At 51.2% G+C, this 26,978-nt stretch overlaps 1 protein-coding gene across 20 annotated transcripts in view; it reads left to right on the top strand.

Annotated features, from left to right (window-relative positions):
• The window catches only part of CAMTA1 (calmodulin binding transcription activator 1), a 966,581-nt gene that overhangs the window by 151,346 nt on the left and 788,257 nt on the right, over positions 1 to 26,978 (top strand). Inside the window, exon 1 of one of the 20 annotated variants that reach the window (XM_078330247.1) lies at positions 11,175 to 11,352. The exons of the other annotated variants lie outside the window; for them this stretch is intronic. The gene's annotated coding sequence lies outside the window, so the exon portion shown is untranslated. Of the gene's footprint in view, positions 1 to 11,174; positions 11,353 to 26,978 lie in introns of those variants that run through there. 20 annotated transcript variants of the gene reach the window in all.

The raw sequence follows: 26,978 nt of genomic DNA on the forward strand, positions 1-26,978 counted from the left end.
CGAACTCAGGGTTTGGGGGAGAGGGAAGCTCATTTCCCCTGACCTTCTCTTTGATGAATAAGGATTCAAAATTGTATCTGCTGAGCCTGCAGGACATGAGAACTGGGGGAGGAAAGAGCGCTCTGGCTTATGCATTTGGGCTGTGACCAGAGCTCTTTAGCCACCAAGCTTTTTGAAGTATAGGTCAGAATTTGCCATAAATGAGAGAGAGGATTCCATTGCCGCCTCCATCATTATCACCACCATCATCATTATCGCCATTGTCATCACCACCACCATCACCATCACCATCATCACTATCACCATCACCATTTACCACTTATCCCCACCATCACCATCACAATCATCACCATCGCCACCATCACCATCACCATCATCACCATCATAATCATCACTATCACCATCACCATCATAATCATCACTATCACCAACATCACCATCACAATCATCACCATCGCCACCATCACCATCACCACCATCACCATCACCATCATCACCATCATAATCATCACCATCATAATCATCACTATCACCATCACCATCATCACCATTATCATCATTATTATCACTGTCACCACCATCACCATCATCACCATCGCCACCATCACCATCATAATCACCACCATCACCATCATCACCATCATAATCATCACTATCACCATCACCATTTGCCACTTATCACCACCATCATCACCAGTACTACAGCACTATCACCTCACTTAATTTATGCATCACTTCTTATGTATCAGACCTTTGGAGAAGTCACTTAAATTGGTCATCTCCTTTAATCTGAGGGGGCAGATACTCTTGCCTGTTTAACAGATGAGAAAACAGAAGTCTCGGAAAGTAACAGAACTAGGACTCAAAGCCAGGACTTGGAGTCCACTCTCATAACCATACCTTTTTGATTTAGGGACTTTAAATATTTACAGTACTGTTAAGATTGCACAGGAGGAAAGGAGAAGTCAGCTCTGTGCTTTTGTCAAGAAAAATGTTTGAGGATGCCAACAGTTTTGAGTTTGAAAACTGGCCCATGGGGATTTCCATTCCCACGTGTCTGGAAATTGGGAAGAGAGGCACCCCTCAGCTCTAGGGACCAGGGCGGCTGGGAGACTGGTTGGCTGTGGCCAGGGCTTGGGTGGGGAGGATGGAGTGCTGGGGCGCTGCAGAGTGCTGGCCCTCGGGACTTGGTTTTTTCACAGCAGGAGGTGGGGCCCAAAGGGGAGGTGCCAGGCTCTGCTCCATGCCAGCAGCTCTGGGGCACGGCAGCAGGGCAGGGATGGGCCTGGGGCCCTTGAAGGCTTGGCTGGTGGGCCTTGGTAAATAAGCCCACCATGCTGTCCCCCCAGGTCTCTGGGGCTTTGTCAGCAGCAGCATGGCCTGTCCTGCTGTGTGTTTGTTCTGTCGGGTTGCCTTGTTTTGACATGGTCAGTCGGAGCGGGTGGGCTGGGCCGAGTGGTTCGTACTTTGATCCCTCTGTCCTGGCCACACAGCCTCCAGGAAGCCTGACCTTTGTTTTTCTGGACTTCCATGGTCTCCTCTGGCCCCCTGTGGCCCATTTGGGACTCTGGGTTTGGTGCTTGACTGCAGCGTAGACTGACCAGTATTACGGCTTCATGCTTCCTGGCCGAGCTGCCCAGACACATGACGGCTGTGGCCACCAGAGGATGGGGACATGCCACATTCTCCTCTGCTGCCCTGCAGTTTCACTGTTTATATTGGTTCCCAAGACATTTTGGCCTGACAGATCTGAGTCTCTCAGAGAACAGCTTTTAGCAGATATTTGTCACATGTCCACTGTCCACCAGGCACAGTCCTCGCCCTGGGACCCAGCATGGATGTGGCTTGGGAAAACTCAGGGAGTTGCCATGACCCTTCGGGCTGGCCCCCAGACTCACATGTGTTGTTATGAGACCCTGGGGCCTTTGGGATTTGGGGTCATAAGCAGAGGAGCTGGCGTGGGGTGTCAGAGGTCAAGGAGATGGACACATCATCACTAGCTCAGCAGGGGAACTGCAGGCAAAGGAATTAATACTGATTTTATTTCCAAGTGAGGTTGATGACTCTCCTTTTCACATTAATTTTGATTAAGCATTTTATGTATTATTCCAAAACCACATACTATGCAGAGACAGTTTAGAACACATTATGGGTTGTGCATTTCATAATTATCATGTGGCCTCAGTCCAGAATATAGAAAAGAAAATAAACACAATTGTTTTCCAATAGAAGGGAATCGTTGGTAATGTGTGGACAGACCCTGGAGCCGCCAGCACCGCCCATGGGCTCCGGGCTTGGGACCTGACACAGCTTCATGCACGGGAAAGTGGCTTCAACCTGTCCTCCTGGCATGGCCTCTTATCCCCTCTGTCTCCAGGCTGCAGGGGTCCAGCCTGGTTCTCTACGGTGAGGGCTCCTTCTCCTTGCCTTCTGCTCTCTGGACCCTATTTCTTTCCAGGGGAAGGACACAGCACAGAAGCCCTTCTTGCGCTCAGGTTTCACCTCAGAGAAGCCCAAAGCCACACGAACCCCAGTCACCCTTCATCACAGCACAGGGCTCTGTTTTCATCTTGGTACTTCCTCTCCAAGGTTTCTGCCTAACATCTGTCTCCCTACTTCAATACAAGCTCCATGGGAGCAGGCACCTTCTCTGTCTGTTCACCCTAGTACCCCAAGCAACTGGGTGAGTGTCTGGCACAGAGCAGGCATAAGCAGATGCTCACTGCAGGAATGCATTCATGACTGTGCATCCCCTCCACTGGACTGTGAGCTCCTCCAGGGCAGGGACAGCTGTACCTTGGCCACATGGCCAGTGCCAGCATATCAGTGCCTAGCAGAAGTGTGTTGAGTGCCCCTCTGCATCTGTGAAGCCTTTAGCTAGGGGCTGGGATGGAGTTTCTGTTAGTCAGGGTTCTCTAGAGAAACAGGACCCCTGCTATATATATGAATGATAGTTATGTGAGATTTAGAAGGAATTGGCTCATGAGACTGTGGAGGCTGAGAAGTCCCATGATCTGCTATTGGCGAGCTGGAAACCTGGGAGAGCTGGTTTTGTAATTCTAGTCTGAGTTCACAGGAACGCCAGTAGTGTCAAGTCCCAGTTCAAGGGCAGAAGACCGAGGTCCCAGCTCAAGCAGGCAGGCAGAGAGTGTTCTTCTTCCTCTCACCTTTCTGCTCTACTCAGATGCTCAGCGGATTGGATGATGCCTGCCACACCAATGGGAGGAGGCCCTGCTTTATTCACCCACAGATTCAAAGGCTAATCTCATCCAGAAACACTCCCACCGACATACCTGGAAATAATGTTTGGCCGAGTATCTGGGATTTCTGTGAGCCAGTCAGGTTGACACCTAAAATGAACCGTCACAGAGTCCCTACTGGGGACCCAGTGCCAGGCTAGGGGTTGTGAATCCTTCAGCAGAAAAGAAGAAATGGGCCTTGTCGGGTCCAGAGGTCCAGGGGAGTGACACTTAAGGACTCCAGGGGCAATAGAAACAAGGGCCTCAGTGTGCGCTGGGGATGACTGGCGCCCTAGGAGTTGAGGGAGGTCAGAGAAGGATACACGCCAGGTGTCCACACAGACTTCTTTCTCACCGACACCCACTTCTTCATCTGCCAAGGCCAGGCTCAGCACTATCCCCCATTTGTAATGGACTCTGCAGGGTGTCCTGACAGGTGGGCACTATGCTCACAGTCAGGAGGTCCTCACAGGGAGGGGGGTCCTCACAGTCATGGGGGGATCCTCACAGGGAGGGGGGATATTCACAGGGAAGGGGATCCTCACAGGGAGGGGGGATCTTTACAGGGAGGGGGGATCCTCACAGGGAGGGGGGATCTTCACAGGGAGGGGGGATCTGCACAGGGAGGGGGTTCCTCACAGAGAGGTGGGATCTTCACAGGGAGGGGAATCCTCACAGTCCGGTGGGGGGGTCCTCACAGGGAGGGGGTTGCTCACAGGTAGGTGGGACCATCACAGGTAGGCAGGACACTCACAGGTAAGCAGGACCCTCATAGGTAGGTGGGACCCTCACAGGTAGGCAGGACCCTCACAGTTAGGCAGGACTCTCATAGGTAAGCAGGACCCTCACCGGTAAGCAGGACCCTCATAGGTAGGTGGGACCCTCACAGGTAGGCAGGACTCTCAGAGGTAAGCACGACTAGTCTCATTTCTGCTGAGGAACCTCCACGCTTGGCAGCACAGAGCAGGGATGGAGCCGAGGTTTGTCGACTTCCAGTCCTGGTGCTCCCTCCGTCCTGAGCTGCTGCCCCTCTGGTACATCCGAAGCTCCCCATGGCTCTCATAGCTGCATGGGGGGTTCCAGTGGTGACTCAGAATTGCCTTCAGTTGTCTGCAGGGCACTGGGCACAGCTGCACTTGAAGCTGCAGGAACCATTGGGAGAGCAGGGTGTCTCCAGGAGAAAGATGCCCCGTGGCCCCAAAGCCTTCATGGATGGCACACTTTCCCCAGTTCTTCAGCTTTTTCTAATCTGAGTCCCTCAGAGGCCAGGCACTGGTACGTTCATTTAGCAGCAAGGAAGCAGTGACTGGAGAGTGGGGGACTTGGTGCCTGCATATGGCTCCCCCAGAAGCTGACACTGAGGCATAGGTGCGAGGCCACCCCAGAACACAAGTCAGGGAGGGGAGGGGTGCGGTCCAGTCAGCCCGTGTTAAAGAGCAGGTTAGTGCTGTGGGCAGCTGGGCCCTTCAGTGCTGCCGGCGGGGGCACAGCACACCTCAGGGCATCCCCAAGAGGGGAGCAAGCTCTCGTCCCGCAAGGGTGAAGGTCATTCCTGAGGTCTTAGTCCCTCCCTAGCACTTCTGGGTGGCCCTGCAGTGCCGGTGACCTCTGTTGATCTCTGGAGGGGTGGAGGCCATCTGGGTGAGCCAGACCATCTGGGTAAGCTCCTGTGCCCGGCCAGAAATGCCCAGGGTGGGCTAGCAGCCTGTGTGCCCACTCCAGGCATGGCCAGGACTCATTTCCAGGACTCTAGAAGCGGGGGTGGGAGCTTTGGGTTGTGGTAAAGGCAGACACAGAAGAGCCTGAGAACCAGGGACACTTGCCAGAGGCAGACGACAGCGCTGGCCTTGCTCAAGTGAGTCAGGGCCATGCTGCTGTCCAGGGAGAGCCCCACCCCTGGCATCATGCAAGGCTGCCCCGTCTATGCCCTGATTCTCTTCTTTCCTTTTTTTTTTTTTTTTTTTTTTTTTTTTTAAGGAATCTCATTTTACAAATGGTTTTCTGCACATTCCAAGTGCTGGGGACAGCACTTCCACCCTGCTTCATAATCGGCCTGCACAATACACACTGTTCAGAAGTTTTAATCAGCCACGGCAAGTTGCCCCAGCAATTTAAATAAAAATATATAAATGAATTTAGTATTTTAATATTACAGTGACATTAACCTTATATATGTACTTAGCAATTTTGTGCAGTACTACAATTTTATGAAATATTCTTCATTTGGCTGGTGGATAAACCCAGAGTTAAGCCATGGGCTCTCTTGGTACCGTGGTTCATGCCTGCAATCCCAGCACTTCGCTTCAGCAGGAGGGTCACTTGAGTCCAGGCGTTTGAGAGCAGCCTGGGCAACATAGCAAGACCCCTATGTCTACACAATAATAATAATAATAATAATAATAATAATAATAAAATGAGCTGGGTGTGGTGGGCTGTAATCCCAGCTACTGGGAAGCTAAGGTGGGAGGATCACCTGAGCTCAGGAGGTGGAGGCTGCAGTGAGCTATGATTGTGCCACTGCACTCCAGCCTAGGTGAAGGGTGAGACCTTGTGTCTAAAAAAAAAATCCAAAACAAACCATGGGCTTTTTGTGCCACAAGCAGAGAAGGCAGCTGAGCCAGTGGGGAGGAGCACAAGCTGCAGGTATTGCCCGAGAGGCCTGATGGTCTGAGCGGCCCTGCACCCCAGTGAGGCCAGCGTGGCCAGCGTGATGGGCAGCACGGGCAGACACCATGTTTGCATGCAAGGGACTTCAGTCTGTGGCTTTGGACACTCTCACACAGAGTGGCCCCTGGGCAACCTGCTCTGGGATGAGCAGGGTATGAGAATGTGCCACAGGGCAGAACGAGAACACGAATTCAGAGGTCCCAGCTTCCAGGGATTTCTGTTGAGGGCCTTCGACATCCTGGGCAATGTGCTGACCACGCTATATGCACTATCCCTGCTCAAGGTCACCAGCGACCTGCTTGTGGCTGGTGCCTTGGCTGGTCCTCATTCCTTATCTCATGGGACCCATCAGCAGGGGTTAACACAGACACTCTAGCCCTCCTCCCCTCCTCCTTTCCTCCCTATCTCATGGGACCCATCAGCAGGGGTTAACACAGACACTCCTCCCCTTCTCCCCTCCTCCCCTCCTCCCTGACCGTCACAGGACACCATGGTTCCTGGTTTTCTTCTTTCCTCTCAGCCTGTTCAGGGCTCAGCCATGGTCCCCTTCTCTGCCACTGTCTGCCTTGGGGCTGCCACAGTGGGGAGCATTGAGAGTCCCTGTGGCAGAGGGGAGGGAGCACCTGACTTCAGAGGACGGGAAGTGCAAGCTGTCCTGTGCCAGAAATAGGTGGCGCCCCACACCTCCTCACACATCTCCCAACTCTGCCCTTCCTCCCTGAGCCTCTTCTCAACATGCTGCCAGAGATTCTTGCTTTCCTTTCTAAGGTTATTTTAAATTGTGTTAAGATACACATAACATCGAATTTTAACCATTTTAAGTGTCCAATTTAGTGGCATTAAGTACATTCACACTGTTATGGCACCGTCACCACCTCCATCTCCATAACTTTGTCATCTTCCCAAACTGAACTGTTCCGTGAAGCACGGACTCCCCACCTCTCTGTTCCCCCAGCCGCTGGCAGCCCCGCGTTTGACTTTTTGTCTTTGTGAGTCTGACTCCTTTTAGAACTTCACATGTGGGAGCCATACAGTGTTTGTCCTGTGACTGGCCTGTTTCACTTCGCACAGGGTCCTCAGGGTTCATCTGTGTTGTAGCACGTGTGAGACTGTCCTTCCGTTTGGAGGCCGAATAGGATTCTGTTGTAAGGATCGGCCACGTTTGCCTATCCACTGATCTGTCCATTGACATTCGGGTTATTGGAATTAGGTCACCATGAGCATGGGTGTGCAAATAGATTCTTTTAGAACACAGGGCAGTCCGTGATACTCTTCTGTTCAACCAGGAACTTCCTGTTCTCTCAGCAGAGAAGCCCAAAGCCTTTATGATGGTCCCCAGGACCTGTACACCCCACCCTGTCACCCCCTGCAACCACGCTGAGCCCCTGCTCTTGCTCAGACACGTGGGTACACTGCTGCTTTGGCACAGGCGCAGGCTGTGCTCCTATGCCCTCTGCCTGGGACACCCTTTCCCAGGAGGTCCCATGCTCTCCACCACCACCCTCCAGGCTTTGCCCCAGTGACTGTATCACCTGCCCTGGTCCCCCTGTGTCACATTGCGTCATAACCCTCCCCTGCACTTCAGAGCCCCCAACTTGGTTCTGCTGTTTGAAATAGCACTTAGCACCTCCTGACATGCTACAGACAGTCTCTGACTTGCTGTGATTCACCTTGCAGTTTTTCAACTGTACGAGTGGTGAAAGTGATACACATTCGGTAGAAACCGTACTTCAAATTTTGAATTTTGATTTTTTTCCAATTGTAGGCTAATATAAATGCTCTGAGCATATTTAAGGTAGCCTAAGCTATGGTGTTTGATAGGTCAGGTGTAGTAAATGCATTTTCGACTTAATGACATTTTCAGCATACAGTGGGTTTATTGGGACGTGGCCCCATCGTAAGTCAAGGAGCACCTGCATGTGGTTTATGTTTTTATTCTGTGCATTGTCTGGCTCCTACTCTGAGAGGGCAGGGATCTTGTCTGTATGGTTTACTGATGTATCCTGTCCACCTAGAGCAGTATTTGGCACATAATGGGTACTCAAATACTTGTATGAATCAATGAATCTTTTTTGATAACAGCTTTATTGTGATATAATTCATATAACATACAATTCACCTATTAAAATGTACAGTTCTGCAGGTTTAGTGTATTCAGGCAGTTGTACAACCATCAGCACAACCAATTTGCAACATTTTTTATAATCCCCCAAAGAAACCCTATGCCCTTTATAAGTTTTTTATTAAAAATTTTTTTTAATTGTTTGTTTTCTGAGACGAGGCCTCGCTCTGTTGCCCAGGCTGAAGTACAGTGGCACAATCACGGCTCACTGCAGGCTCAACCTCCTGGGCTTACTTAGGTGATCCTCCCTCTTCAGCCTCTTGAGAAGCTGGGGCCACAGGTATGCACCACTACAGCTGGGTAAGTTCTGTAGTTTTTGTAAAGATGGAGTTTCGCCACATTGCCCAGGCTGGTCTCAAACTGCTGGGCTCAAGTGATCCTCCTGCCTTGGCCTCCATGTGCAGGGATTATAGGCATGAGCTACTGTACCCAGCCAACCCTATGCCTTTGAGCTGTCACTCCTGTCTCCAGGCCTAGGCAACCATTTTTTGTCTCTATAGATTTGTCTATTCTGGATGTTTTATATAAATGGAATCACGAGATGTATGGTCTTTTGTGCCTCGCTTCTTTCACTTACCATAATGTTTTCAAGTTTCATCCATGTTGTAGCATGTGTCAGTCCTTCATTCCTTTTTATTGCTGGATAATATTCTGTTGCATGGATTAAGCCACATTTTATTTATTCATTAATTAGTTGATGGACAATAGGTTTGCTTCCACTTTCGGGCTATGATGAATCATACTGCTTTGACCAGTCTTTTTGATAATCCCTTTTGTGAGGATGTATGTCTCTTGGGGATACACCTAGGGGTGAAATTGCTGGGTCAAGTGGTAACTCCTCCATTAGCCTTTTGAGAAACTGTTAGACTGTTTTCCAGAGTTGCTACACCATCTTAAATTCCTACCAGCTGTATATGACAGTTCCAGTTTCTCTACATCCTCAGCTGACATTATTGTCTTTCTTTCTCTTCCTGTTCTTCTTTCCTTTTTTTTAGAGACAAGGTCTCACTCTGTCATCTAGGCTGGAGTACATTGGCGTGATCACAGCTCACTACAGCCTGAACACCTGGGCTCAAGCGACTTTCCTGCCAAAGCCTCCCGAGTAGCTAGGACCACAAACACATGCCACTATGCTTGGCTGTTTTCTTTTTTTTTTTTTCCCCTAGACTGTTCAGCAGGAGCTTGGCTAGTTTTTAAAAGATTTTTTAGAGATGAGGGCTTGCTATACTGCCAAGGCTGGTCTTGAACCCCTGGCCTCCTGAACTCCTGTCTTAGCCTTACATAGTGCTAGGATTATAGGGATGAGCCACCTTAACTGGCCCTATCTTTCTTTTTGATTACAGCCATCCTGCTGGGTATGAGGTGGTGTCTCATTGTGGTTTTGACTTGCATTTCCCTAATGACTGATGACATTGCATATCTTTCTATATATATTTGTGGGTCTTCTTTGGAGAAACATCTATTAGATTATTTGCCCATTTAAAAATAGTATTTGTCTTTTTATCATTGAGTCGTGAGAGTTCTTTATATATTCAAGGTACAGGTCCTTTGTCAGAGATACAATTTGTAAATATTTTGTTGTCCTGTTCTGTGGGTTGTCTTTTCACTTCCTTTACTGTGTCCTTTGAAGCACAAAAGTTTTACATTTTGATGGCATTCAGTTTAGTTTTTCTTTGGTGTTATAACTAAAAAACCATTGTCAAATCCAAGATCATAAAGATTTACTTGTATGTTTTGGTCTAAGAGTTGTAGCTTTAGCTCTGATGCTTAAGTCTTTGATTTATTTTGAGTTAATTTTTGAATATGGTGTGAGGGAGGGATCCAACTCCATTCTTTTGCATGTGGCTATTCAGTTGTTCCAGCACCATTTGTTGAAAAGACTCTATTTTTCCCTATTGAATTATCTTAGTATCATTTTTGTAAATCAATTGGCCAGAAGTGTGAGGGTTAACTTTCAAACTCTCTATTCCTGTCCAGTGATCTATATGTCCACCCTTATGCCTGTACCACACTGTCGTGATTACTATAGCTCTGTAGTAAGTTTTGAAATTGAGAACTATGAGTCTTCCAAGTTAGTTTTGCTTTTTCAAAATTATTTGAAATCTTGTTTCAAGACTGTTTATTTGTATATAGAAATTCATTCCACGGAAAACGTGGGGTATATTTTATTTATTTCCATTGTCTTTAATTTATATTTTTTCTTTTTTCTTTTTTTTTTTTCGAGACACAGTCTCACTCTGTTGCCCAGGGTGGAGTACAGAGGTGCAATCTCAGCTCACTGCAACCTCCGCCTCCTGGGTTCAAGCAATTTTCTCACTTTAGCCTCCTGAGTGAGATTTAGCTGGGATTACAGGTACCTGGCACCACATCTGGCTGATTTTGTATTTTTTTTAAGTAGAGACGGGGTTTCACCATGTTGGCCAGGCTGGTCTTGAACTCCTAATTTCAAGTGATCCCCCCACCTTGGCCTCCTAAAGTGCTGGGATTATAGGCATGAGCCACTGTACCCGGCCTGTCTTTAATTTATTTCAACAATGTTATATATTTTTCAGAGTATAAGTTCTGCATTTTTTTGGTTAAATTTTCCTAAGTATTTTATCCTTTTGATGCTACTACAAATGGAATTAATTTCTTAATTTTATTTTCAGAATTTTTCATTGTAAATATATGGAAATGCAATTGATTTTTGTTTATTGATCTTGTATCCTGCAACCTCAGTGAACTTGTTTATCAGTTCTAATAGAGTTTCCGTGGATTCTTCAGGATTTTCTACATATAAGATCATCTCATCTGTGAATTGAGACAGTTTTACCTTTTCCTTTCCAATATGATAACTTTCGTTTCTTTTTCTTGCCTAATTTCTTCAGCTAGAACCTTTAGTACAGTGCTGAATTGAAGGAATAAAGGAATCTAAATCTTCACATCATGTCAGTAACTGTCATGTTTATTCCCATTTACAGATAGGCAGACTGAGGCTTACAGTGGGTAGGTAAGTTGTCCAAGGGTGTGTGACAGCTGAAGAGCTGTGGGGCCAGGCCAGAATTGCTGTGTGCAGTCTGCTTGCGGCAATGCCTTCCCCCCAGCTGCCAACTCCATATATGGTAGGCATTTGGGGGAGGTCCCAGCCAACCTGGTTGATGACATTTAGAGTCTAGTGAGAAGCTCTGGAAGTCTCACTGGTAGCACTAAGCTCCTCTCTGTGTACCGGCTGCTTCCCATATGTACATGCGTAGGTAAGAGCAAGATAGAAATGACAGCACTTGTACATTCCGCTGAGGGCTTTCTCATCAGTATCTTGTTTCCTCTTCTTAACAACCCTGTCAGGTAAGAAGGATGAGTTTTATTGTCCTCCGGTTACCAATGAGGAACTGGCACTTAGGTCGAGTGACTTTCCTGGCCTTTGGGAAGTGTTGGCATGGTGGGGACAGTGAGAGGGGTCATGTGTGTTAGACATCTTCCCTGTGTTAGACACTGTGCTGGACAATCGCTATATGGCGTATGGCTTAATCCTCACTGGCCGTTATTATCCTCTTCTACAGTTCAGAAATTGATGCTTAGAGAGCTCTCATAAAGTGCTCCATGCACTCAGCTCAGAAATGACAGGGTCTGTCCCCAAACCAAGGCATTTGACCCCCAGATTCTCCCTGCTTTCCTTGGACCGCAAGGCCTGAGGTGATCGAAGACATTTATTAAAGGGAAACAATGATGGAAAAAGAGCAGTTCCCACGAGGCCGGCCTTGGCAGGTGCTGTCGCTCCCTGACATGGGTCTCCTCGTGTGTCATCCCCCACTTTAGGGTTTAACCGTATCTCGAGAGGCAGGATAATCTTCCAGGGAAAAGCATAGCAGGGGACCATCTGCCGAGGCAAGGGACCTGTTCAAGCAGACTCCCGTCTTTTCTGAGATAAGTCTGACTAATCCAGTCCTTGTGACTAATCCACTCTGAGACTTTATCTTTAGAACCGATGATTAATTGAAATAGGCTAAATTGTTCCACTTCAGCCCCCATACCTGAGCATTCCTGGGGGAAGTGGGGTTAGGGCAGGGGGTGGTGCCTGGGAGTTGTAAGGGTCCTTGAACTGTAGGGATGTCAGAGTTTCTAGCAGGTAGTGCTGGGGGCAGATCCCACATGGAAACTGAAGCCCTTTTTGCTGACATCAGGGGGAATCCTGCTTTGAATGCCCTCGAGGGCAGATATATGCAGGGGGTCCTTGTTCTGCAGACTCTGTGGATCATGCTGTGGCTGAGAATCCCTGAAAGATGATGTTAGCCTCTTTGTGACTTTCCTATTCCACCCCAAGAGCCAGTGTTCTCCAAGATCACAGAATTCCCTGAAGGCAGGGACTGGGCATTGACCAAGCTGCGACGTGCTCCAGAAAGGCTGCTGGTGAAGAAATTCCAGTCCCACTTCAGACCTCACCACCTGAAGACCTGGATTAGAGAGGATAGAACCCGGATACCAGAGTCAGACCCCTGCAGCTCACTCTCTGAATGACCTTGGGCACATTTTTTAGTACTTCTGAGCCCCAGTCTTCTCACTGTAGAGCTAACATAGTCTGACAAGTTCATTTTTCAAAAGACGACATTAACTTTGGAATTATCCCCAAAACCACCCAAGTAAGTGCAGAAGATAGGGCAGTGACCAGACCCTCTGCCCTCGGCATGCCAGGCCCTTCCATGCCATCCTCTCATTCAGTCCTCACTGCCAGCCTCTGGGGTGCTGGCTTCATCTTGGTGGGATGGGAAAAGGCACCAGATGTGTGGGTCATGCTTCCAAGCCACACAGCAAAACGTGGCAGAGTCAGACCGGGATCCACATGTGCCTAATTCCAGGCCCCATGCAGGCCCCACAACACCCAAAGATGGCTGGATCCTTGGGCCTTCCTCTCTGCTGGCCCTTGGTTCCGCCTCTGGCCATTGCCTTTTGGAGGCTGAGCAGAGGTCTCCTCTGTCCAGATGCAGGGGATGGTGCTGGCTGGGTGGAGGCAGTAAGGAAGGGGACGGCCTCCTCATGTTCCCAGCCACCCTTCTCAACACACCCTTGCTTTGCACACAGGCCTAATTGTCAAGAGGAGTCTGGGGCTCATGGAGACTGTCAGCTCCTGCAACATCACAGCAGCCTCTTATCTTGATGGGTGTGTGCTTTTGTTATATTTTTAAATTACAGACGGTGAGAGTTTTCCCTTGGCACCTAGAGCTGAGAGCTTCAGGACTTTGAATGGTGGAATAGGAACCCAAGTGCCTCTGTGCCAGGCTTCCTCCCAAAACTCGTATCAGAATAGACTACCAGAAGCAGCAGCCCCATAGCTCGGTGGATTAAAACCACAGAAGGCGTTTTCTCCCTCCTGCCTCCTGCTCACTGCAGGTGGGTGGCACTCAGGGACCTGGCTGATGGAGTATTGTTGGTCACTGTGCCAGAGGGAACATGGAGTCCTGGAGGCCTTGGACTGGTTAGTAGGTGTTCCAGCCAGAAGTGATGTGTTCCTTTGCAGCTCACTGGGTAGAACTGGTCCCCTGCCCACCCCCGCCAACCACCCTTAATCATGGTGCTACCGAAGGAGCACTCCTGCCGTGTGCCATAAAGCAGGTCACAGCACTAAGGGCGGACGACTGCTGCTGGGGAGAAGTCGGACCAGGATGCTCTATGATTGAGATGCCCAGGGAGGGGCTTCCTGTCATTGTCTGGCCATCAGCGGGTGTGTCCAGCGTGTGTTCCAAAGCCTGAACTGGGCTCCTGCAGGGCATCTGTGCTGTTTGTGCTGATGGAGACCTGAGACAGGGGCCTGGCCTCTGCCTGGAGTGGGAGGAGGAGGTGGCACAGTTGACCTCCTTTTGCCTTCCCTTGTGGTTTTGGGCTGGGAGTTGCAGACAAGCTTTCTGTAGCTGATTTGGGGTCAGGAATCCCTGTAGGACCCAAGACAGGTCCTAGAGGAGGGAAATGTGTTTGTTCCCACTTTTTTGTGGGGTCCAGCGGTGGAAAGGATCAAAACTCACAGTGGAAACAGGAGTCTGATGTCTGCCTGCTGGGGAGGCCACAGATGGGGGATCTGGATCGGATGGGATTCATTCCTTCCTTCATTCGATGGTCATTGAATCTTAGCTTTACATCTATGTAAAGTGACTTCCGTTAAGTCACTTAACTTCTCCGAGCCTTAGCTGTCTCATCTCTAAAATCTGGGAACTATTTCCTATCTTCCAGGGATGTTGTGGGGATTGAGTGGGATAATGGATGGAAAGTCTCTGGGAGAAGCCTGGCACATATTGGATACAACAGATTCCTGTTTAAGGAACAAATGTCTCAATTTTCTCGTCTGTAAAATGAGGGTTATAAGAAGCATCTTTATCCCTCACTATTGGGAAGAATGAAAGAGACCATTTCCATAAAGCTCCAGCCCTCACAGACACTCAGGAGACACCCATCTCCTCCAGGGTTCCAGGGCTGGGAGGCTCTAGGGGGGACCATTCTCCCACCTCCTCTGCCATCAGGCTATAGCTCCCCAGAGTGGGTCCGGCGTCTGGAGCCTTCCTGGGCCCTGCGAGATGCCTAAGAGCCTGTCCCCTTTCCTGCTGAGGCTGGAGCAGAGAGAGGATAGCCCCAGCTTGGGAAGTGCCCCTGTTGTCCACCTGTGGAGCTCCAGGGTGAGGGCACCTGCAAACTGTCAAGTGCAGTAAGACTGTGAGACATGCTATACAAACTGAGGTGCTGGGTGCGGGCAAGGTGTTGCTTTCAGTCCCTGGGTCTGGACTGGCTTCCTGCTGCTCCCTTCAACCACAGCCCCAAACCCCGTCTCCACCTGTCCAGCCTCTGTCCAGCGAGCCCACTCTGCCAGCCTGCCGTCTGCACCCCACTGTGCCTTCTTTCTGTGGTGACAGTTGTGTAGAGAAGGAAAACAAAACTGGGTGGTTCAGATGTTTCTGGCACCAAACGGGATCACATAGTAAAGAGTTTCTTTGGGAAGAGATGTTATTTAAATTTTTATTCCATTTTAGCACAATCAATTTCAGTTGTAAAAACAATTATTTGGCCATCATGGTGAAACTCTGTCTCTACTAAAACTACAAACATTAGCTGGGTGTGGTGGCGGGTACCTGTAATCCCAGCTACTCTGGAGGCTGAGGCAGGTGAATCACTTGAATTCAGGAGGCGGAGGTTGCAGTGAGCTGAGATAGCACCATGGCACTCCAGCCTGGGTGACAGAGCAAGACTGCGTCTCAAAAAATAAAAAATAAGAATAAAAATAAAAACAATTATTTATTGCAGGGAACTTGGAACATGAGAATTAAGAGGAAAATGGGGACTGCCCCCCCTCCCCGGTCTCATCTCCCAGCGGTCAGCACGGTTGGCACTGGGGTCTGTTTGCTTCCGTAGCCTGGGAACGTGCCCGTTTTGTTGCTCCGTGACGTGGGGTATTTCTGTAACTTACTTTTCCACTTGAAACCACATTGTGAGCATTTCCTTCCGTTATTAAATAGTCTTTGCAAACACAATTTGTAATGTTTGCCTGATCGCCCATCCTGGTCTGTCCCGTCATTTTCTCTCCACGTCAGTGTTGCAGCTTGTGGGGACTCAGTATAGATTGCATCCGTGGAGCTGAACTCTGTCTGAGACCTAGAACAGACTCTGGTAACTGTCAAGAGCTGTCTCTCTTCGCCATGCAGGTCCCTGGCCCTGTGAGCCATGTGGAGACCTGGAAGGACTCGGAGGGGCCAGTGTCCGACCCGGCGAGTGTGGCCGAGACCTCCCTTGGTCTTTGTTCCTTCACTCCGCGTGTGTACCTTGGTGGCTGCGCAGGGGTCCTGTCACCATCACACCCGAGACTGTGGCTTCAGGCCTGGAGAAACGGATCCCACCTAGCAAGTCCCTCCTTGCTCAGGGCAGCCTTTCTCAGGAGGGCTGGCTTAGGAATGGAGCCCAGGCCCCGCGGGGAGCCAGCCTGCTTCCGAATTTCCCATCTCCCTGACCTTGGAATCCACTTTTCTTACCTCTTTATCACCTCCTTATGCCCAGAGTCGGCTTTGATTGAGGGACTCTCTAATATAAGATGGAAAAACCCAAGGGTATGAAAGTCACTGCACTTTATAGCCCTTTAAGGGCCTTTTAAAAACAATGTTCATTCAGTTTTTTTCTTTTTTTTTTATGAGCTTTCTGGTACATACAGCACATAATCCTACATAAAATGGCTGAGCACGATGCTGGCATAAACACCCGGCAATGGGGTGGAAGTCCGTGAAGTGATGGGTTGGCCTCCGTGGGAGGAGCCGCAGTCCCTCAGCACTGAGCACGTGCTGGATTCCACGGCTGGGGTTGCGGGGGCTTCTGAGTGCTGCTGATCCGAGTTCCACACTCAAGGGCTTGGGTCCTTGGGGAGGGAGGCTTAGGCCCCTGCCTGGGGAAGGATGCCTGTGTGCCTTGAACCCTGATCTCCACCAACAGCCACACATGCCGTTTGGGACTTGTCCTTCTCATCATTTCATGAGAAGCTCGTGTTGCTGTCACCTGCCAGCCGGGGAAAGCTGGCCCCATGTCATGGCTTTCTAAATGATGCCCCTGGCTGGTGGCCTGATGATTGAGCAGGCCATGGTTTAAGGTTCTCGATAGCATGTCCAAGGGACAGGTGCCCCGTGCAAAGGCTGGAGCAGGCTTGATGGCAGGTCCCTGGCTGTTGTGGGGGTCCAGGGGAGTAACGCTCCTACTGCTTGAGCTGATGCTGGCTTGTGTGCAGGGGAAGCTGCAGCTTATTTATCCTTAAGAAACAGCGCTATCCCATTTGTCCCACAAGTTTCAGGATTTCATTATTCAAAGTGGATCTTCTAGGCTGCCTCCAAATTGCACACAATGCTTTTCTCAGATCTCGAGGTCTGAGTTTTCCTTTGCAGAATAGGAAGAGTCATTCTGTGCCAGCCTCGCACCTGGTACATAGTAAGTAGCCCGAGAGGTGGGGAGTCTGCCAGTGAGATGATAAAAGACGCCAAGAGGTTAAGACATTTGCTCAAGGCCACACAGGAGACAGGCCATGAGCTTGGAGGAGGCTGACCCTAAAGACTAGGCCCTCAAGGGCCATGAGTGCCTTTGAAAGCCCTGCTCCACCACCTGGGCAGCTGGGAGTGGGAGCCACGCAGGCAGGTGCTTGTTTCTGAGCACAGCTGAACTGGCTGCGCCCTCGGATTCTGCCCTCCCTCTGCTCACCTGGGACGGGCTAGGGAGCAGCCTCCTCCGTGGTGCCAGCCCCCCCACTTCTCAGGACCACCCTGACCTTTCTCAGCATGTGCCTGTTTTCCAGGTCACTGTTTCGATTTCTCTTCACTTCCTAGTCTTTACTCTCCTCTGTTAGAAGAGCTTCGTGTTTATTGATTGTTGTCTCCGGACCTTCAATTTTTCTCTGCAGCTCCGGCAAGCCGGAAATGAGTCTTCCAGCTTCGTTAGCCGCCCTATTCTGTAGAGCAGCCGACCTTTCCCTAATCAGCTCCAGTTAATCATGGCCGGTGGCTTTGGATGAGCCAGGGTGGGTGGTTGGACGAGCAGGGACAGGGGTTGCCAGGAGGCCTACAGGACCTCCCCTGGGGGTAGACAACAGTGATGGTGACGATGATAATGTCTGCACTGGGCGTGCACCCTGCTATACTCTCACCATCTCCTCTTACCCCTCCACCCCTCCTCTGCCCTGGGGCCAGAGGCACCTGACCCTTAGGAAGCTAGGGGCTAGAGTAGTTCATAGTGAGAACCAGGGTCAAGCTGATGGGCCTCTGCTTGTCTATAGCCAAAGGCTAGGTCCAGGAAATAGCACTTGCGGTTTGGAGTTAGGGGCTTTGAGTCAGTTACATCTGGGTGGAATCCCAGCCCTGTGGCCCTGGACAGGCTATTCACCTTCGCCATAAACTGGGGATAACAAGAATGCCTCAAAGCTTAGGATGCTGCCAGGTAACTGGCATTACTACTATTGTTGTGACTGTTGGATCAGGTTTCTCCTGGAGACCCTACCTGGAGTGATGTCACTGTACCCTGTCCCTGGCTCTGTGCCTAGTAAGATGCTCATGGGGCCTAGTGAACATGTGTTGAACTGAGCCACACTGAGCTCTGATGGGTGCATTTTGTTGCCTATGGAGAAATAAGCCATTTGGATGGGGTAGGGGTCAGCTGCCAGGACTGTGCCACCTGACCTCCATCCTGCACCATGCCCAGCAGAGTCAAGGCACTCAGAGGGATTTTCTCCCTCGGGTCTTCCTGTGTAAATCAGTAATCCTCAGGCAGCAGAAGGAGGGAAGCCATGCACTGAGGAGGCGAGGGTCAGGGCTGTTCCTGTAGCTTCAGGCAACTCCTTTGCAGTGTTTTTCTGTATCTTTTGCTCAAGCAGGTACTGCAGCAGGGCCTCAGATACGTACTGAGCGTCACCTCAGTTTCATGCACACTGCTTGGGGCTCCCCAATCCTCAGTCCTGAACCATCTGGGGGGGTCTACTGCATTCTGGCCCTGGCAGCTCTCCATGGAAACAGATAAGAAAAGTAGAGCCAGAGGCTGCTTGCGATGGCGGGGTACCTCATCTTCTATCAGCACCCCAGTCTCTAGTAGGAAGTTGGGAGGCAGAAAATGTGTCCCTCTCCCGCCAGGTGAATACTCAGGTGCATGCTATGTGCTTGAAGCTCATGACCAACCTCCGGGGCTGATGGGGCCGGGTGGGCTTTCTGGGGAGCTCTGTGGGTCCCAGTGTCATGTCTCCCTTGCCCCTGCGTGACGCACAGTTCGTGAGTACTCTCTCTGGCTGGTCCTCTTCACTCTCTTGTTTACCATTTGCTGTTAACAACAGTAATTACAGTATAGTTGTGAGATGAAAACATGACTAAATTATGACACTGCTTGTGTAACAATCTCTTAAAACCGACTCAGAAGGCAACAGCTGCACAATTAGGCTATAAATTCCCTTAAATGAACTTGTCGGTGGCAGCGGTACCTGTGTGGCAGTGTTGTGTAAGAGATAACCAGGCTTAATGGGCTTGGAGAGGGAGCACCAAGGATGGCCTCGTAAAGAGGGAAACTTTGTTCTTTGTCATAAACCACTTGTTCTCTTATAAAAACAAAGGGCTCGGTGTTGGCCCATTAACTCCCTCTGTCTGTCGGAACTGTGGGAGCAGAGCATCTGTCTGGCAAGCTGACACCAGGGATGCTCTCTGCCTTGAGGTGTGGCTTGGTCTGAGGCTCCTCCACCCCCACCCCCAGAAGGCATGGCCAGCAAGAGGCTTGAGTGGGACTGATTAGTGAGTAGCAGGGGCCAGCATGGCCTCCTTGGTGGGGGCCCAAGTGCACTGCTGCATCCCTCCCAGCTGGGCTGCAAGGCCTGCCCTTCTTATGCTAAACGACAGACTTCAAGACAAAACCCACAGTCAGAGCACCTTGGACATGGGGCTGGGACCTATGAAACCACATGATTCAGCAGAGGGATCATGGAGGCTTGCTTCAGATGTGCTCTTTGGGAGAGAAGTGTGTATGCCACAGGTCTAAGGGGAAGGATGCAACTGGTGAGTTGTTACGGGATGCTCTTACCCACCCCACCCTGAATGTGGCCAGCACTGGGACTGGTGATGCTGACACTGGGGGCCCCCTGTCTGCCTCCAGGTCAGCTCTTAGCAGCATATTCACTTTCTGTGGCTGCTTTTACAAACTACCGTGGACTTGGGGGCTTAAAATGACACGGATATACTATTTTGCAGCTCCAAAGGCAGAAGTTGGGTCTTGATTTTGGCTCGGGTCTCAGTGTGCTAAAATCAAGGTGTTGGCAGGGCTGTGTTCCATTCTGGGCTCTGGGGGAGAATCCTTTCCTTGGCTTTTCCAGGTTTCAGAGGTTGCCTGCATCCCTTGATTGGTGGCCCCTTCCTCCATCATCAAAGCCAGCACTGGCAAGTCCCATCTCTTGCACGTCATAGTTCTCTGCCCCTCTCTTCTGCCTCTTCTTTTTCTTCCATTTGTAAGGACTCATGTGATTCCACTGGGTACACTCAGGTGATCATTCCCATCTGATTAGCTGCTACAGTCTTAATTCCCTCTCGCCATGTAATGTAGCATATTCATGGCTTTTGAGGTTTATGACATGGGGGCCATTATTCTGCCTGCCACAGGCAGGTGGAGACAGGGCTTTGAGCCAGCTTGACTTTTGGACCCTTCGAGCTGGGGCACAGGCAAGGATTTGAGGAAGCAAAGCTGAGCTGGTCCTACAAGAAATCACAGAGAGAACAGCACAGCCTGTCTGTGTAGGACATGGCTACACCTCAGATGTCACTTGCATTTCCTAGGGACTCCCTGTGGTCTTTCGTGAACAAAACGCAGGAGGGGACATACCCCATGGCTTCACAGACTGTGTGGGAGTCTTCCTGAATGAAAGTTACAAGTGTGCAACCAACCTTTCCTTCCTGGAGAACCTAGTGCTAGCGTCAACCTTTCCCCTAGGTCCCCTCCCTGGAGAAGGTGCAAATCGGGAAGCCTGCTGGCACGAGATAAAGTTCAGCCTTAACAATTTTCAAAATAAACGAACAACGCACAAACTCCAGACATTGCACAAACCTACCAGCAGGGAGTCATGGCCGTGGGTTTTGATAACTTTCACCATTCTGGGACTGCAGAGCATCTCATCTGCAGCTCTGGACCCCCTGGCCACCTCCGCTCTTTCATCCCCTGGCTGGGAGGCAGCTGGACTCTCCTCTCGGACAGCTTCTCTGATGAATTTGCAGCCATCTCCCTGGACCTGTCCACACAACAGATTTCTGGAGCTCGTCCCCAGGGACCTCCAGCTCCAGGCCTATTACTGAAGTCCGTCACCCAGAAAATCTGTTGACGGAACCGTTCTCCCTGAACTGCAAGCAAATTGGGAAATTTGAATGTGATGCAATAAGCCTGCAATAAAACAGAGCCTCCGAGAAGTGCACGAAGCGAATCTCCTCCCCGCCAAGTCCACCGCCCCTCTGCAGCTCCCCGAGCTGTCATCCTCCAGGGTGGCCACATACAGTATTTATTTTTTTTAATTAAGCTGCATTGCTGTGTGGCTCACCCTCTGCAGATGCTTTATAAAGCCCAGCCTTGTAAGTTGCTGAAAGTTTTTGTTTTTTTTTAAGCAGATAGTAAAATTAAGCAGTTATTAGTATTCACGAAAAATGCTCGTGGCAGGCTTCGCACACGTAATGAGAAGCCACCTGCAGTTCAAAGCAGTACTTGATAATGCTGTAATTAGATTTGAGATGCAAAAAAGCTCATTAAAATTAAATAACATATTTGTCACTGTTTTAAGAGGTACAGATTGCCTAGAACCATGCTGGTCTCTTGACCTTGAGTATTTTGGTGGAGTCCTTGCTGCCAACAATTCAAAAATAACATCAGCAATTCTGCAGAGAGTCCCGAAAACATGTTCATCCTCGGTTCAGTTTGTATTGAAAAAAATTACATAGATATCCAGGGGAAATCATAGATTTGTTCACAGTGTGTTCTGGGAGAAAAGGGTGACCAGAGTTGTCTCTGAACAACTCTGAACCAGCAGCTCAGACACCACAAAGAGATGAGTTTGTGCCTGTGGGAGGCTGGGGCAGGTAGAGGGGTTCCCCATAGGATGCAGGGACACTGTGAGGGAGTCTGCAGGAAGCAGCAGCCTTGGGCTACACTACTTACCGCTAAGCTGAGCTGGATGAAGCCACTTGCAGGCCCAGAGCAACTGGGAATCAGATTGCCAGCCAGTGTTCCCTGGGTGCCTACTAGTGCACTGGGTCCTGGGAAGGGGATGGTGGGGCCGCAAGTGCCAGTGAGATTCACCTCAGGCTGCAAAGGAGATCGTAGCCTCATCACAGAGATGAGGCATGAAGTCAGGTGCCAGGAGAGTATTTGTTGTTAATAAAAGTAGCTAATGTTGACTGAGCATCTTTCATAGTAGGTACCTATCATGTGGCATGCATTATCCTCAGTAATCATCTCCACTGTCTGTGAGACAGCCCTCATGGCCCCATCCTGCTTGATTACATTGCTTGAGTGAAGTCACTTCACCAGGAAGTGACTAGTAAGCCCAGAGCCGAGCGGGGTTCAGATGCAGGTCTGGCCTTCCACAGTACCCCCTCTGCATGAATCACAGAGTCGCTCAGGTCCCAGGGTGGGAGGGGACACACATGAAGGCACTCGCTGAGGACCCACTCTTCACCAGATCCGCTCTGAACACTGCATGCCTGTTGGTCATTGCATCCCCATAGCAACTTGCAATTCCATTTTACAGATGAGGAAATAGAGGCATGAGAAATTAAATAAGCAGCCCAGGTCACCAGGTAGTTGGCAGCAGAGTTAGGATTAAGCTCTGACCTTCACTGCTATTCTATATTTATTTTTGCTTGAAATCTATAAAGCATTCTGTAAAGGTAGGATGTAACGTGAAAGCAATTATGATTATTTTTGTTCTTGGTGGAAGAAAATGCAAGTTGCTTTCAAGGGGCAGAGTCCAGGGAGTTTGCCTGGGGCAGAGAGCTCTTAAACGAGAGGTGAGTGGAGGGGGCCAGATGGTGGGAAAATGAGGTCAAGTCAGAAACACCCTCCAGGGACAGTGTGGGTCCCCATCTTGAGGAGCTGTGTGTCCTCCAGGGCAGGGAGTCATTGGGAAGGCAGCCTGGGCCGACTGCCCCTCCTGTGGGTGGCTGGATTGATTTTCCAGGCTGACTCTCTTGGCACTGGGTCCAGATTTAGTTCTGTGGAGAGCTCGTCTTTCAAAGTCCAGCTCAAATGTCACCTCCTCGGCAAAGACTCCCCCACCGTCCGAAGCAAAATTAATCACCCCTCCTCCGTGTCCCACAGCACTCTGTTGATACCTCCAGAATAGTCTTATCACATTGGACACGGATTTATGTGTTTACAAGTCTGTCTCTGCAGATCCACGGCCACTTCTCGAGGGCAGAGCCCACTCTGCCTTTGTGTCGTCGTGCCTGGGGCAGTGCTGCGTGTGCAGTGGGTGCTGAGTAACTGATGCATAAATGGAGGACCCATGGATGGTTTAATTTGATTCCAGCGAGCAAGTGCAGAGCTCTTCCTGTGTGCACTTTACATATGTTTCATTCTGTGCTCTTTACATATTGAAAAGGTTTAGCCTTTATAACCCATGACATCAGTTAGTTCCTTTTTTGTTTTGTTTTGTTGTTGAGACGGAGTTTCTCTCTGGCATCAGGATGGAGTGCAGTGACATGATCTCAGTTCACTGTCACCTCCACCTCCTGGGTTCAAGCAGTTCTCCTGCCTCAGCCTACCGAGTAGCTGGAATTACAGGCATGCGCCACCACGCCCAGCTAATTCTGTATTTTTAGTAGAGACGGGGTTTACATGTTGGCCAGGATGGTCTCAATTTCTTGACCTTGGCCTCCCAAAGTGCTGGGATTACAGGCGTGAGCTATCTCACCCTGCCAACATCAGTTAGTTCTATCATGAGCCCATTTTACAGATGAGGACACTGAGGCTCAGACAGGTTATGTAACTTCTCAGTATCATACATCTGGTAGGTGGTGGAGCTGAGAGTTTTAAACCAGGCAGCCTGGATTGAAAATATCTGCTTAAAGTAATTTTGTAGCTACAGATTTTATATAGTGATTCTTACTATGGGAGTTTCTGGAATTAATTCTTATTTCACTTTTCCCTAACTTGTCTGAATTTGGGAAGGTTTGGACAAAGTGACTGGGTTATGATACAGTTAAGTTTCCTTTGTTGTAAGCCATGGAAAGCAACTCTGGCTAAATGAAGCAAAACAGGGATTCTATTGTGAGGATCTGAGTAGCTTGCGGGAGAATGCTGGAAGGAGCGGCTTTAGGGAGGCCAGAGGGAGCGACCTAGCGGGAACTGAGGGACAGGCTTGCTGGGATGAGCTCTGCAGGTCATATCCCTCCCAGGTCAGGCGCCACCATCGTGACTGTGTAGGGAATTGGGGTGCTGGTAAGACCATGGGTGCTGGGGCGGCAAGAAGGTGCGCTGCCGCCTGAGCACCGTGCGTTCCTGCTGGCCATTGCTTGGGTCCTGTGTTCGCCCTGAGTCCAGTGGCTCTCAGTCATGCTTCCTTGACACATAGTTCTGGAGTTTGGGGCGGGTGGGGAGGGCGATGCTTCTGAAAGGAATATTCACTAGAAGTGACCTTTCTTAGGTTTTTAACATTTTGAGGGGATTGATTGAATTGATCCAAGCCCATTCATTCTCTGCCTCCAAAGGACATGAATACCACGGGACCAACCCAGCTTGGACGTTTGAAAACTGGGTGCAAACGAGGGCTAGATTGATTCTTTCTCACTGGGCTTGCCCCCAGCCTGTAAACTAGAAGGGATGTCTGGCTGGGTGTCCCTGGGAGGACGGCCAGAGTGCACCTTGCTCAGAGGTTGTTTGTTACAGGGAAGCTCCTTTTCCTGGGAAAGGAGGGAGGGGAGGGCGCTGTGGATCTCTCTCTCCCCAGCGGCTGGTCCAGCGTCTTCTAGGGTGGCAGTCCTTTGCCCTGTCGGGTCAAAGCCAAGTCCCTTCAGCCTCGGGCCCTCCGGGCTGTCTCCTTAACGTGCCTCCCTCGCGGTGTCCATGGCGCGTAGGAACCTGGGGCCTGCAGCTTTGGGCCTCACGCCTCTGCCTCTCTGAGGCCCCTGATTTATTCAGGACACACGTGTACTCAGAGTGCTAGATACACTGTGGACATCGACAAGGCATGGAGGTCTCAGACAGAGACAAACAGGTGGCGCTGGTTTCCGCCCCCTACCCCGGCCTGCGTAGCGGGGACACCCGCCTCACTTTACTCGGCCCAAGTCAGCGGTCCTCGCTGGGAGGTCGGTCCCTGGGGTGAGGGGCCGCGGCAGCTGGAGGAGGGCGCCTGGCCCTCCCTGGCCCGCTCCTCCTCCCTTCCTGAATGGTCCCACCCTTCCACTCCCCCTCTGGGCCCGCCCTCCAGTTTGGCCCCTCCCCCAGGGCCCACCCTTCCTTTAGCTCCACTCTTTCTTTCTGTTTTGGTTCCTCTCTCCCAGCCGGCCCCTCCCCTCTGAACCTACCCGCTTTCCTTAATGGGCCTGCCCTTGTCTGGCCCCTCCCACCCATCGTGCCCTGTCCACATCCTGTCCTCCCTCCGGGCCCCGCCCCATCTTTGGCCCCGCTCCACCTTTTCGGCCTCTTTTCACTCACCGGCCCCTCTGGACCCACCCTTCTTTCCTCTAACGATCTGCCCCTGTCTGGTCCCACCCACCCATGTGGCCCTACTCACTACCTGCCTTTTATCCTGCCCCTGCCCCCTGGCAGGCCCCACCCTCCATCCCTTTTGGCCCCTCCTTGTCCACCGAGTTCCTCTGGACCCACCCCTCTTTCTTGATGGACCCGCCCCCATCTGGCTCCTCCCATCCATCTAGCCCCGGCCACTCCCTCACTCTCCATCCTCGCCCTGCCCTGCGACTGGCTCCGCCCTCCATATTCTTTGGCTCCTCCTTGCCTGCCGAGCTCCTCTGGGGACCCACCCTTCTTTCCATTGGGTCCCGTCCTCATTTGGCCCCTTTCTTTCGTCTGGCCCCGCCCACTCCCACCTTCCACCCTGGCCCCGCCCCGTGGCAGGCCCTTTTGTGGCACTTCCTGTCTTGCTCTCTCCTCTGGTCCACCCCTTTGCCCATTGGGACTCCGCCCTCATTTGACCGTCTCACCCATCTGGTCCCGCCCACCTCACCTTTCATTTTGACCCAGCTTCAAGTCTGGCTACACCTTCCACCTCTTCCTCACTCGCCCCGCTCCTCTGGACCTACCTCTCTTTCCTTTATGGGCCTCGCCCCCATCTAGCTTCTCCCACACATCTGGCCACCCCCCCCCCCCGCCCGCCCGCCAAACTTTCCATCCCTGCCTTGCCCTGTGACTGGCCCCGCCCTCCATCCCTTTTGGCCCCTCCTAGAAGCCCCGCCCCTCTGACCCACCCTTCTTTCCAATCGAGCCCCGCCCTGTTCTCCGGGCCTTCAAGCTCCCTCCTGGCGCCCCGCAGCGGCGAGAGTGATTTATAGGCCGTCTGAGCCGTGACCTATAAACCCTGTTCTTCAGGGGGTGCCTCTCTTGGATTAAATGCCTCTAAAGGAGCCTCTGTCTCAGAAGTGTCATGTAGAATGTTTCCGCTGACGGAGAACATGACCTTTAAAAACCCGAGTAAAGGAAGCGGAGCTGCCAGGGGAAGCGTCGGGCAAGGCGGCGCCTCAACCCCGCTGCACCTGTCCGCTCTCCGACCCCTCCCCAGCCAGGTGGGGCGGGCTACGGACCCGGCTGGGGAGGGGCGCGCTGCCGGGGTCTGGGTGCTGGGCGGGGCCGGGGGAGAGGCGCTGTGCGGACCGGAGGTGGCGACTGGGCCTTGACGCCGCTCCCGAGAGGGGGTTACCAATTCCAGGGAAGGGCGGAGTGAGCAGAGACGCCTCTCACCACGGGCCAGAGCCCTGACCCTGACAATGCGAAAGGACCAGGGCCTTTGTTCCACTTCAATTTCCTTCCCTTTGTGCCCTGGGGGACACTGGGTCCGGCTAAAGGCTGGGGCGCCTGTCACAGAAGACCCAGTGTCCTGGGTGCTCTGGGTGGGGGACAGCGTCCTGGGTGCCCAGGTAAGGGTGCAGAGTCCTGGGTACCTTGTTAAGGGTGCAGAGTCCTGGATGCCTGGGTAGAGTGCAGTGTCCAGGGTGCCTGGGTAGGATACAGAGTCCTGGGTGTCTGGTTTGGGTGCAGTGTCCTGGGTGCTTTGGCTGGGGGTGCAGTATCTTGGTTGCCCAAGTAGGGGTGCAGTGTCTTGAGGGATCTGGGTAGGTTCAGTGTCCTGGGTGCCCAGGTAGAGTGCAGAGTCCTGGAGGCCTGGGTAGGGGTGGAGCGTCCTGGGTGTCTGTAGGGTGCAGAGTCCTGGGTGCTCATGCAGGAGTGTAGTGTCCTGGATCCCTGGGGAGGGTACAGAGTTCTGGCTGTTCTGTACAGGTGGCTTCTCT

This window comes from Callithrix jacchus, chromosome 7 (genome assembly GCF_049354715.1).
Source record: "Callithrix jacchus isolate 240 chromosome 7, calJac240_pri, whole genome shotgun sequence".
Taxonomy (NCBI): Eukaryota; Metazoa; Chordata; class Mammalia; order Primates; family Cebidae; genus Callithrix; species Callithrix jacchus.